The 12,933-nt window shown below is 35.1% G+C and overlaps 1 long non-coding RNA gene across 1 annotated transcript in view; it reads right to left on the reverse strand.

The window, feature by feature from the left end:
* Positions 1-12,933, reverse strand: part of LOC125699229 (uncharacterized) — a 58,068-nt gene that overhangs the window by 44,400 nt on the left and 735 nt on the right. The window lies entirely within an intron of this gene.

Genomic DNA, 12,933 nt, shown 5'->3' on the forward strand with positions numbered 1-12,933 from the left:
CCATGATTGATTTGTAATCCAGATAGCCTTGAGAGGTCATGCCAATGATGAAAGAACAATCTACAGTTTTCTGAATGTTTTAAGACTAAAACACAGAAAGCATAAAATCATTCTATGGAAATAATTAGAATGAACTGGTATTCTCTATTTATTTGCTTGTTTAGTATCAGTATTTTCTATTCCATTCCTTGTTGGACCACAACAGTTGCAAATTCACTATCTCCCCTCTACCTCTCCCACCATTAAGTTAGTCAGCACCCACCTAGCATTCCAGCAATTAGGGCAAGGAGTATGCATACATCTATGGAAAAGTAGTTCCCAGCATATTTACTGAACTTCACATTTTGCAGCATTCTATGAACTTGAGCCTTATCACACATACACTGTAATTATATTATAGCCACACTTTGCTAGTTTGAACTCCATCTTCTCTGCTATACCTACAGTATTTGCCAAACTATTGTATTTTTTCAACAAATTAGAATTTACTTCACTAAGGTTCAGTAAAGAAGTAAGAAATCTGAATTCATGTACATTTATTTTGCTGATGCTGAGTTTTTGTTTGTAATGCAAATAGTTCAGACTTCCTCATGGATAACTCAAAGGGAAATATTAAACTCATGCACTGATTCACGGTCTGTGTTATTCAGGTCAGACTTACTAGCTGCAAACAGGTTGTTTCCATGCTCCAATTCTGAGTTTGTCTTGATAAGAAAATTAAAAAAATATATATTTTGCTTTTTTTTTTTTATTTTAAGAAAAAAGGACAAGAGGCTTCTTCTAGAAAAGGATTCTTAGTATTTGGAATGAGGTGTGAGAGTTGCAGAGCTGAACTTGGCAAAATGATAAGCTGATTAACAAAAACAGATTTCTAAAAGTGAAGGAAAATACTTCCTTCAGTTGAATCAAAGCAGACTTGGAAAATATTTTTACAGCACCCATGAAGTGCGTACTTCATGTCACATCAGGAAAATAAGAGAAATAGCATAGGCGTTTGCTGGATAAGGTGTTTCAAGGTTTCCTGTGTCCATTCTGACATAGCTACAGGTGAGAGCAAAGTGTGTCACACAGGCTTGGCCAGAAGGTTTATACATATACAGGCTTTATACATCAGAAGGTTTATCAAACATTAGATAAAACTATTAATTCTTTTTCTTGTTCATCACAGCAGAGCATAGGTTTAGGCTTGCATTGTTTCCTGTCAGTATTAGGAGAAACACATCTGAAGTTTCTTAAAAAGTAATGAACAATAACCCATTAACGTATACTGGAATCTCTTTACCTCTAGGAAAAGACTAAGTAATCATTGTTTAGTTTTTTGTTGATTATTATTACAATTAAATATAAGTAAAAGGAAAGTTGTATACCAACAAGAGATCACCAGTATTGGCAAATACCTTTGAAAATATCACACTATGACATCGCATTAACACTATTCAGCTGCTTAGAGCTGCTTAAGGTGTCATCTTTTCCTCACAGTTACAGGTTTGGTTTTTTTTGGCACATTCAAGTTATCCCGATTCTAAACCAGAATTAAAATAAAAAAGCTTCAAACTACCATCACCTTTCACCTGACTTCAGATTCTGAGTCACTGTAAACTCACGTATATCAACTACTCCAATTATTTCATTGGCAGCCAAGTCAGCTGGAATAGATCTAAAATATAAACAAATGGTTTCTAAATCCCTCAGTCTGAAAGGATGCAATTTCAGTGAGAATAAGTTAAAAACTTCCTGTATAAGCTTTAATGAAGACAGTTAAACTTCTTTTCACATTCTTGAAATGTGAGCTTAACAAACAACTCCATTCATTTACATGATGAATGACTGCTCATATGTAAGCTCTTTAGTGTTTCTAGCAAGAAAGAAAGCATCTCTTTTGCATGATTCTTCAGTTATTGTTTTCCTTTCCTTCTCATTCCAATGTTTACTGGAACATTCAGTAGGAAAATATGACAGCTATTGTACACCAAAGAAGTGATAATTAGTCTTATATAGCTGTCTGTGTTGGCATGCCTTGTATAAGCTTTTCCACACAGTTACCTAATCCACTGCTGTACACTGCCTTTAAAATTAAACTTCTTGCCTATGATTTCCAGTTTTAAGAAAAAGTTTGGAGAAGTATCATACACACTTACATACAGGCTATATGCTCTACTCAGGCACGTAGCAGTTTTTCCACTTCTTTTACTTAAGGGAAAACAAGGAATTTCCTACTCTTTAACAACAATTCACATATTTCAGAAAGGCTACAGTAAGGGCAGACTGGACAGATTTAGTTTTTATTTCTTTCTGGCTAGAAATGAGGTATCCGGATGCAGACATGCATCATTAATCTGAAGTATAAATATTCAGACACCCTGTCTTAGTGAGACTTTAAAGGTGATAGAAGCAGAGCAAAACTTCCAAAACTGCTGGAAAATTTGACACAGCTATTTATGGAGTATCAATCAGAAAAGTGAAAGCTCAACAATTATTCCTTTCTTCCTCTCCAACCCCCCCCTCCCCATGTGCCTTTTTTTCCCCCCCTTCAAAACAGCAGAAGAATTCTGGCTGCTTGTTTCTGCTTCGCAAGCTTTTTTTTTCTTTTTTAACATTAGCTCTAAATGCAAGAGATTTAAGCTAGCTTAATAGTTAGAAATATCAATGCAATCTTTCTGTACACAAGTATCTGGCCAGTCCGCAAGTACTGCAATTCTCTCCATACTTCATTTTCAATGGCTTACGTCTTCTTGGCACACAGGCACAGGTTAAATCACAGGAGTCGGTACGTTTTATAATTCAAAGATTCAGTAGAAGAGAACAAAAGTGGTGCCATCTTACAGATAACTGGAAAACAGTAATTTCTACTGCAAAGAACACAAACTTCACCACATTGCTTCTGCATTACAGGCCACACAATGCTAACAGAGCACTCAACAGTTAACATTTCAAGTTTTCTCCTCTTTGTTATATTCCACCTTAATATCAGCAGCCATACCAGTCAATCAGACATTTTACTTTACATTTAAGCATAGTTAACAAAATGAGATTACATTTAAAAAAAAATATTTAGGTTGATATTGAAAGGAGTTTCCTGCATCATGACCAGGTTGAAATCAGTATTTAAATTAATTATGACAGCCATATAAATTATGCATAAGAGACTTATAAAGCTAATTAGTGTCTGAGAGTTTTAATTTGATGTCTGTCTTGGTGTAATATCTGCTTTATGGATTAAATTTTATTAAGATTGCATTATTATAAATTTCCACTTTCATAGTTCCATAAGTTTTACAATTACATGCCATATTTGAAGCACAATTGAATGAAACAATATCATTATGTTCACGTTTGCTTTCCTGAAGACTTAAAAATAATATTCTGCTTTTCTTCCATTCACAGAAGTCCAGCTGCTATAGTGACCTGAGCCCAAAGAGCACTGCACTTCAAGGAATCGGTAATCCATGCAACAGTTAATGTCAGTAGGATCTGGCTGCATGTACAATACCGTCTTAAGGCCTGTGGTGAATGGTGCTTCTTTTTCCTTGCTGCAGAATAAACTTGGTGGGCTCACTGTAACACAGGAGCTTGTATCCAGCTCCCGCTTGGTACCAGCGATAACAGCCTGCATCTCTCGCCTTGATTTAAACATACAGCAACAAGTTCTCATGGGAACATCACTTTGATTTGACAGTAGAAATGATGAATGGAGTTATTTTCCTTTAACAAAATCCTATAAATCTCAGAAGACAAAAAAAAAAGTCCCCTTCACCAGCAGTAGCACACAGCTCTGGCCTCTCACTGTCTTAAGAGACACAAGGTTATCTATATCATCTTCCTTCATAGAGTTAGCTCCAATAATCAGCATTTTAAATACCATTTTACAGTACAAATGAGCTTTCTTACTGTGATCGCAATGAACTAGCAGCTCCCAGTATGAAATAGCCACTAAATGATATTTAGCAAATCTAAATATACTTTAAACTCACTTTCGAATCTGAATTTGTTTTTAAAAGATAGCTTAGATAACAGGAAATGCACAAGAACTGTATTTCAGCAAAAGCAGTTAGGTCTAGTACTAGAGCATTAAGAATTAAGGACAGTCAGATGCACTGATTTATATTCAATATATAACGTTTCCCTGTGTACATTCTGCATGCAAACTGGTATATTCTGCAATATGCTATTTAACCATCTATACATTATGTTCAATTTTCTGTACTTAAAAGATTAGACAGGAAATATCTGAGAAGCTACACAAAGTTTGACAGAACATCTTCACTCAGATTGTTTTCTAGAATCATTTTCTTCCCTTTCCCCACCCCCAAAGAAGATTCTAGTTTTAATTCAAACATCATACTGTGATATACACATACTGAACATACTGAACAATCAATTTTACTTGAAAACAGATATAAAACATCCTCTGACAGCAGATCAGAATATCAGCTTGAAAACTTTCTTTTGACATTTGTCTTCTCACCGGCAATTAAAATTTAATTTGGCCTAAGATGAAAAACAAATCCTTTTATCCCATAGTCGCAGGCACAGGAGGAACATACTGCATTAGAAAGCAGCAACACGGCTTCGGGTTTTGTCTTTGACCTCTGTGACATTGTAGAAAAAAAATAATAAATAGGAAAAGGTTTACATGAGACTTAGTCTATTAACTGTGATACCACCAATATTTTAAGATGCAAACTATTTATTCAGATTTTAAATAAGGTTTAAAGTTTACGCTCTGTCCATCTGGACATTCTTTGGCTTTCACTATTCCCACTAAACAGAGAAGGAAAAAAAAATTGGACTCAGATCTTTTGCTATAAAATGAAATTATACCTGAAGTATTCTAGAAATCATAACTCCATTGATTCATGAGATGACCAAACAACTTCATCTCAGTGAAGCTACACACATTACTGATTTTTACACAAACAAGCCAGAAACAGAATATATACAAACATCAGATAACGGCAATCTCATTGAACTATATGTAAAAAACAGTGCATCTCAAGTGGTCTGAATAGCAATATATAGAAACAAGAACTAAAAGATGTCCCTCTAAGCAAGCACTGCATGCATGACTTAGAAATACTAACATTATTTACCAGATAGCATAAGTCATTCCTAATTTTAGAAACCAGCATTTTACTCCCTCTTTACAATTTTAACCATCAGCTACAAAATACACTTAGCTGTTTTAATCACTCATCCAAGGACAGCAGAATCACCTAAGGACTTGATTACTCCCCATTTCCAAATCACAGTTAAAACCAGCTACAACATCACGGTACGTGCAGTGCGTTCCTGAAACTGGCTGCAATATGCAAGTATGCAATTTACGTTGAGAGTTTTTTTGTGCAGAGCCTTTCATAACTGACAATCAGTCTGCTGCATCTTCACTACAACTTAAAGTTTGTCTGGCAAAAAAAAAGGCGTCCCATTAATTCAATTTCTGTAAGTACTCAAACAACAGTAATGCACAGAGTAAGCACTAGAGCAAGAACCAGACATGCACTGTCCTCCAACAATTCCTTTTCATTGCCTCTGTGATTTGTTTGAATTCTCTTATAAGCAGATGTGAAGTAGGCCTGATACATGGGAACTTTCAAATGCCAGCTCAGCAGATAGGTGGTCTTTTAACTTTCTGAACAGCAGGTTTCAATTTCTGCGGAGCAGTTTACGTCCAGTTCAACTCAAGGTTAATTCTAAACATTAATAAATTAATTACTAGGAACTCATTTGGTACTAACGTGGATGTCACCTGTAATTCAATATATACCCCATTGTAATTTAGCATTAATTAAAGCTTGCTTTAACAGTGGCACCGGCAAATTTCAACACAAACTCTTGTTTTAAAGCATATTTATGACAATAGATCCACAAAATGAGATATTTGAGAATGCAACACCTTGAAATATTACTGACTACACCAAAAAAATTATATAAAGTGATAATTGGTAAAGAACTTGTTGAGCCCTGAGAATTACATTAAACATTAAGAATAGAGATTGCTATTCTTTTTCGTGAATGACAGGAGAGAGTCATATCTGTTCTTATCACTCTGCTGCAATAGGCAAAGCAGCTACATTTTCAATAATAATCACAGAGTAACAGCCATATTCATGTAGAATAAAAGTATTTTTCCTCATGTAAAATGCTATTAGCCATATTTGAAGGCATTATGTTCAGATATCATTTTTCCATTTCTCTAAATGGCAGCCATTAAATGCAATGGCAACTGCATGACAGGGATATTTTTATTACTTCAAAAGGAAGAAAAGGATTAAAATGAGTTTATTCAGAAGTGCGATTTGTCAATTTTTTCTTATCAAGGACTGTGTGAGACAGCTTTAAACCTGAACGCTATGAACTGACCTCCTATTTGAATAAGTTAATGTGATCCAGTGTTCTTAGAAAAGTAGTGAAACCTATCTTTTATATGCAGAAGTCCCAAGAGGAATTTATGCTTTTATACGGTCAGCTGCAAGGTGCCATTTCCTTTTCATCATTTCTGCTTTTATCATATTGTAGTTCTTGACAGCTTAGAGGTTTTTTCCTAGTATCTGGTGTATGAGTAACTATATAGAGACGTTTTTTCTATGAAGGATTTCTTTCCATCCTCCTACAGACAAATAAGTTTCTACTGCCAGAAATCCCTCTCTTATATTCAAGAGTGACTAATCACCATATTTGATAGAGCAAGCATCTTACCTAAACATCAAATAGAACTATAAATGGTTACCTTAAAGCATTAAAGAAGGATTTTACACACATCAGGTTCTTGCATTATATACGCTAGGAAGTGTAGGGAAAATGATTTCCCATATGCTTATAGAGAGAGAGCTAACACCTGGCTGCACTAAATACTACTCACTATGGATTTGCTTGGGAAGATTATCCTCTTTCCCAGCTTTTTTTCTTTTTTTTTTTAAAAGATGGCACACTATAGCTTATTTTATTTTCCTTTAAACATTCTGTGCACATATTCCCCCAACTGTTTACGTGAACTTATATTTAAAAGCATTTACATTAAAAGTTGTGGCAACTAAAAGTCAACTACTTATAAACAGAATGATTTAGTTAAGAGGCACATGTTTATTAGTAATCTGCAGCTATTTTAAACTTTTTGCATCTTTCTTAATATACAAGGTTACTCCTTTCAGGATAGGAATTTAACAAGGCTTCAAAAGGCCAACTTTCTTTGCCATCCAGGGTCAGCTATTTCTACTAACTGTTGGCATCATTGGCCTGACTAAAAATGGAATTTGGCCATAAGCAGCAATGCGAGACAGAAGCCTTAATAATACAGTGTCTTAAATTGAACTATGCACAGAATCAGTCTATATTTTTCTAAGTGTAGTAGTTTTACACAACAAAATATCAAGAGCTTCATTTTTTCAGTCTGTATGCCAAGCGTATATTTTGTTATAGAAACACACTGGCTGGGAATAAATGTTATTTGTTATAGGAAGTCACAGAATAAAGGCTAATGTGGAATAAAAGCAGAAAGACTCATAGGCCACATCTTCAGCCATTTATTCCACAATTAAAATACCATTACACATTTTAGGATTAAAAAAAAAAAAAGATTTTCCTTCGATGCCTTTGTTACTCTAGAACGCAGATGAGTAATATATATTTAAGCTCTCCCTAAAATTGCACCCTATTTCAGAATCTTGGACAGATGTTCAATAGCTAAAGACTACTCCACTGAATCCAGTTCAGCTATTCTGACTTGTAAGATAGAAGAAACAAGAAATTGAATTATTCTATTACAAAAATAAAAAAAGGAGTACAGACAATGTAAATGCAACTGTTAATACATTGTTATTAGACATCATAACAACATTCCCCCCTACTTCCCTCAGACATTGCATTGATCTCACATTGAAAGTGATATTTTGAATAAATCATCTGAACTACACGATTTAAAGGGGCACTTCTGACAGCACACCTATTACTCAGCCAAGTTCTGTGATCCTCCATGGGTTTACTGCAGAAAACACATGTGAAGATGACACATACCAAAGACATTGCCTAAGGATTATCAAATCAGGGTTCAAGTACACTTTGCTATAAAATTTGGATCAATACCTGACAAACTGGAAACATCTGATTGCAAAAGACAGCTGTTAAATTCATAAAACATTTGAGATTATCTTGTCTGAATTTCACTATTTGGATTTGAACATATACTATGCATAATTATTGTATCTACAACAGAGCAACCTATCTTAAGTTGATCACAGTCAGATGTAAGCAACAATCCTGCTCAAGGTAATGAGAAAGGTAACCTGAGCACATCAATTCTTTGCTAATCAGAGGTAAATCACTGATGGCTGGCAATACCAGTGAGATAATTTGCTTTCAGAGTAAACAGCAGAAATCTTAAAATATACATTCAGCTAACAAAACAGTTGCAGAAATTCACATTAAGAGAGTCCATTTCACAAAGATGACTATTCTTAAGCAGTCTATTTCAAGTAGAAATGAACTTTCTTCCGAACACCTTTTCTTGATCTTTACCCAACATGCAAACAATGAAGTATTTCTGACCAGATCCAAGCAGTCTATTCTCAAGGGAATGCATTCTCCACCACTAAAGAAATACATGTGCAGGCATGTGTGCCTACGTATGTAGGTGACATGAAATATCAGTGGTTACTTTGGGTTCTCTTCATAATTCAGTGGCAAACACAACTTTAAGGCTTACCTTGCAGAATTTGTATGCTAAACAGTGCGTTAATGATATATTAGATTGTGTGACGTGCAACACTGCCATCATGAATAAAACACAATTTAGCAAACAATATACCATTTTCCTACACTAGAAAACTGAAGCTGTTTACGTCGAAGTCTCCATCAATACCAGTTATTCCTCCACTGCTAGACTTCCTGTAAAATGTAAGAAGTCTGCGATAGAGCATCTACTTGTTACTGTATGAAGATAAGAGTGCTCTTGCACAACTCAAGTTCATGTCAAGAAACTAAGCCAATGGTGAATGTTTTAATTGGGGTAATTAATATGCTAAATACTTGATGAGCTTTTCTATGTTATAAAAAAATATGCAAAGGGTAGTTCTGCAAAAACATTTCAATATTATTGAATTTGAGAATAGAGGCTGACAAGCAAATTAACTACAAAGTGATGTTGACATTGACCTTTACATATATCTGCAAGAATGTGCCAAACTATAACCCGCTTATTATTAAGTAGCCTTAATTAATGTAATGGTTCCAGTCATTTCACTACTACAACTGTAGTACAAGTCCATGGCTTATTCATGATTACTTTTATAAAATATTCTTTTGTCAGAGTAAAGGTGTTCTATCCAAAGCAAAAGAGTCACACAACAATTCTCACATTGTTTCCTTTTTTTTTTTTGCCAACCTAAACTCTTTAAAACTAAGCTTCCTGTAAAATTAATCTAAGAAAACAGCATTTTAATAGTCATGCCTGCCACATTTGATAGCTCTTCAGTTCAAGGGACTAAGATAAACTATTTACTCATTGACTGCATCATTTCTAATCATAATTAGTGCACATTCTCAAACTTTGCAATTGAGAATGACAGCAGTTCAGCCTGTCCATAGCTAATTGCTATGAATGAGCCAGATGTTGTAAAAATCTGGACACGGAAAATGCAGCGAATACTCTAAAAATACAGAAATGCATAATTTAAAAGTGTTGTATGCATATTTGTCATTATAGGTCAAAAGAAACATAGTAAGCATACAGAACATTTATTAAAATTGCAAAGGGATATTTCCCTTACATTGAAAATGTGTACCAACCACTACCACATGATCTTATTAGTCACCTTCCAGGGACCAAACACATGTATTTTTTAGGACAAATAACTTCACACTCACATACTTTCACAGTACGGTTGCTTATTTATTCAGAATTTGCATTCAAACAAAATTGAAAACATTTCTGCTATACAAACAAAAGATCACATAATATTACACAGATTTTGTTAAATGCAAATGGAAAGGGGCCATTGTGGGAATGTTTGGGAAGATAGCAGAATGGGAGAAGTAGACAAAATAGTTCTACACCTTCTAGGAATATCAAAGTTCTACAGCTATATCTTCCTGGATCTGGAATGCAAGAAAACAAAGAAAGAAGTGCAAGGATAAGCCGTATCTGAGAACTCTTAAGTTTGCGAACTTGAGAAAGCCTACCTAATCTCAAGAGAAAATGCTCACAAGAACACACAATGAGAATTTAACGTGTAGAGATTCACAAGACAATACTAAGAAAGAACATTTTTGCTATAAAGGACCAGGACATATAGAAAACAGATCCCAGCCAATTTTTCAAAATGACTGATAAAAAATAGACTTGCATCAATTACTTTTTGGTGTGGAAAGTACAAGTTGTTATAGCTTTTAATACGTTGTCCTAGAAGCGACTTCACTCAGGCTCCAATTCACTGATTCAGTGATTGATTACAGGAATCAATCTTTTCACAAGACAAATATGCAGAAAGATTAAAGCAAAATTCATTATGCATCTTTAAAGCTATTACTAATTTTATTTTTTATTTGAAACGTAACATTAGTAAGACTGAAGTCAAAGGCTAAGAACATGTTATTTGATGTCTTAGATGAATCATGCTATGCAATAGAGGTGTTCTGAAATCTCATTTTTAAGAGGATCATCAGACCGAAAGCTCTTAATACACTGCTTTACTCTGTCAAGATTTCCTAATACCTCCAGCTACACTGCTTGATATGCCTCAAGGTACATCTTCCTTGTTCTCTCAAGAAAAGACAGAGCATCGTAATGAGTGCATGAGACCAAGTGATAAGGTGCTGTCTGTGAAGCATTCCTCTGAAGTCTGCTTATACCACGACCCAAGCATAAGAGTCACAGTTAATGATGTCATTTGCCACACTGTGCCCCAGGCATTTCTCTCCAAGGTCATTTGGTAGCATTTTGCTTTTTCATATCTCTGTTGTTTGTTGTCTTTAAGCACAAATGCAATTATAGCTGTCTGCATGTCCAGGCTTCTGAGGATGCACAATAGAAGTCAGTAAAAACAAAACCTCTAAATGCATCAACCCTTAACATTCTCAACAATAGAATACTTCTGTCACCCTTCTAAAAATTAAAGCTTCACCTTTAATACGTTATTTTTTTGTTTTACAGCACTTATGACAAAGAAAATCTCTCAAAATTGCACCTCCCTGTAATGAGTAATAACTAAATCTAAAAATAAGGGCTTATAGACGGACAGTTAAACTGTGGGTACACGTGAATAACAAACCGCAGGCATTTAAGATTTATTGGTGACCCGAGGCTGACACAAAAAGGCTTGTTATTGCAAAAATTTACGTATGAAAAGGAGGAGGGCAATAATCACAATGAGCAGTTAAGAAAAGACACTTCAGAATTGTATGTTATACACCACTCTTTTTAGGTCTTTTTAAGAGTGATTACAGGTAAGCAAGGCTTCCCTCCCCTAGATAGTTTAAAAAAAAAAAAAAAACACAACCATCCAGACATCCACAGAGCAGAGTCCTACAACATGCTCTTAGAAGTAAACACAGCTGGGAAGTAGGACAGAAGAGAGCTTTCTTTTGATTTACTTTTAGTTATTTGGGTTACATTCCTGTGACTTATTTAGTTCTCTAAAGTGCTGCAGTGAGAAAACTACGGTTCACTTCTCTACCTAGCAAAACGTACTCTTTCAAGGATGTATCACTGGCTACCTAATAAGAGCGATCTGCACATGCACATAAAATACAAACATCTACAAACCAGAGTCTATTTGATTTTAAATGAATTACAGCTCATTTCTCTTTTAAGTCCAATTTCTGGAAGTCAACAAGTTCCAGAGCAAAACACAGCCTAGACAAATGACAACTGCAGACAATTCTTACTGGTGTTTCACTTGACACTAAATGCGCTCACTGACCCCGAGGCTTTCAGAGCAAGTGGAATATGTCGTAACTAAACCAGCAGAACCATCAAAATACTTTTTCTACTTCTTCAGTTAGGAAGCAGAGATTAAGTCCCACAAAAGACATTTAATTCATTTTGTTCAAGCCACTGGAAGTCATCAAGATAGAGATGTGTTCAGTACTCTGGATGCAGAACCTCACTAATTGGTTTATGCATGTCAGAACACCATGGAAAAGAAACAGCACAGAAACCACTGTTTCAGATCTCCCACATGTTCTTATGCTGAGGGAAAGAACAAGAGTCAGCAGTCATGATGTTACTGTGCACGTAGGAAAAAACTTCTGACAGTCACTGCTACCCTCTAAAGAAACAAAAAAACAACACCAGTGAAGTTAAAGGTCATGTTTGCATTCTCACTGGTAACAGCAAGGTTGTTATAAAGGCAACATCAAAGCACTTGCGTCGCTATTATTTTGCACACTGTTTTCGCTGACACCATCCTGGGACAGGACCGCTTCCATTAATAATTTTTAGGCATTTTTATCTTCACTTCTAAACTCTTCCTTCCCTCGTGGAAAAGGTTTTCTCTCCAAGTCCTATTTCTACCTTCAAGAAAGCTACGCTCAAACATCTGAGAAAACTGCAGAGTTGAGACAAATGTGAGAAAGTACAGACACCATGCAATATAACAACGGACATAGCTTTGCAACTGTTTAGGTGGATCAGTGCAGGGAATAAAAGATGCAAAAAAAACTAATTAAAAGAAAACACATTTCCACTGAGAGGCAAAAAAAAGAAAAAAAATATTGGGCCAATGATTCATTTGTCCTTTATTGTAGGCAAATCAACTAGCCTGAAAACGTTTCGTTGTAAACATACTTATAAGAACTAATAAAGCATCAAATATATAAGTTGCTTTTATCCTTCATTGCACAATACATACTTTCCTTAAGCAATCTCTTTACAATGAACTTCAATTGTGAGCAAGTGTTAAGAATTATTTGACAATAGGTATTTTATTGCCTTAACCACTA

This window comes from Lagopus muta, chromosome 12 (genome assembly GCF_023343835.1).
Source record: "Lagopus muta isolate bLagMut1 chromosome 12, bLagMut1 primary, whole genome shotgun sequence".
NCBI classification, from domain to species: Eukaryota; Metazoa; Chordata; class Aves; order Galliformes; family Phasianidae; genus Lagopus; species Lagopus muta.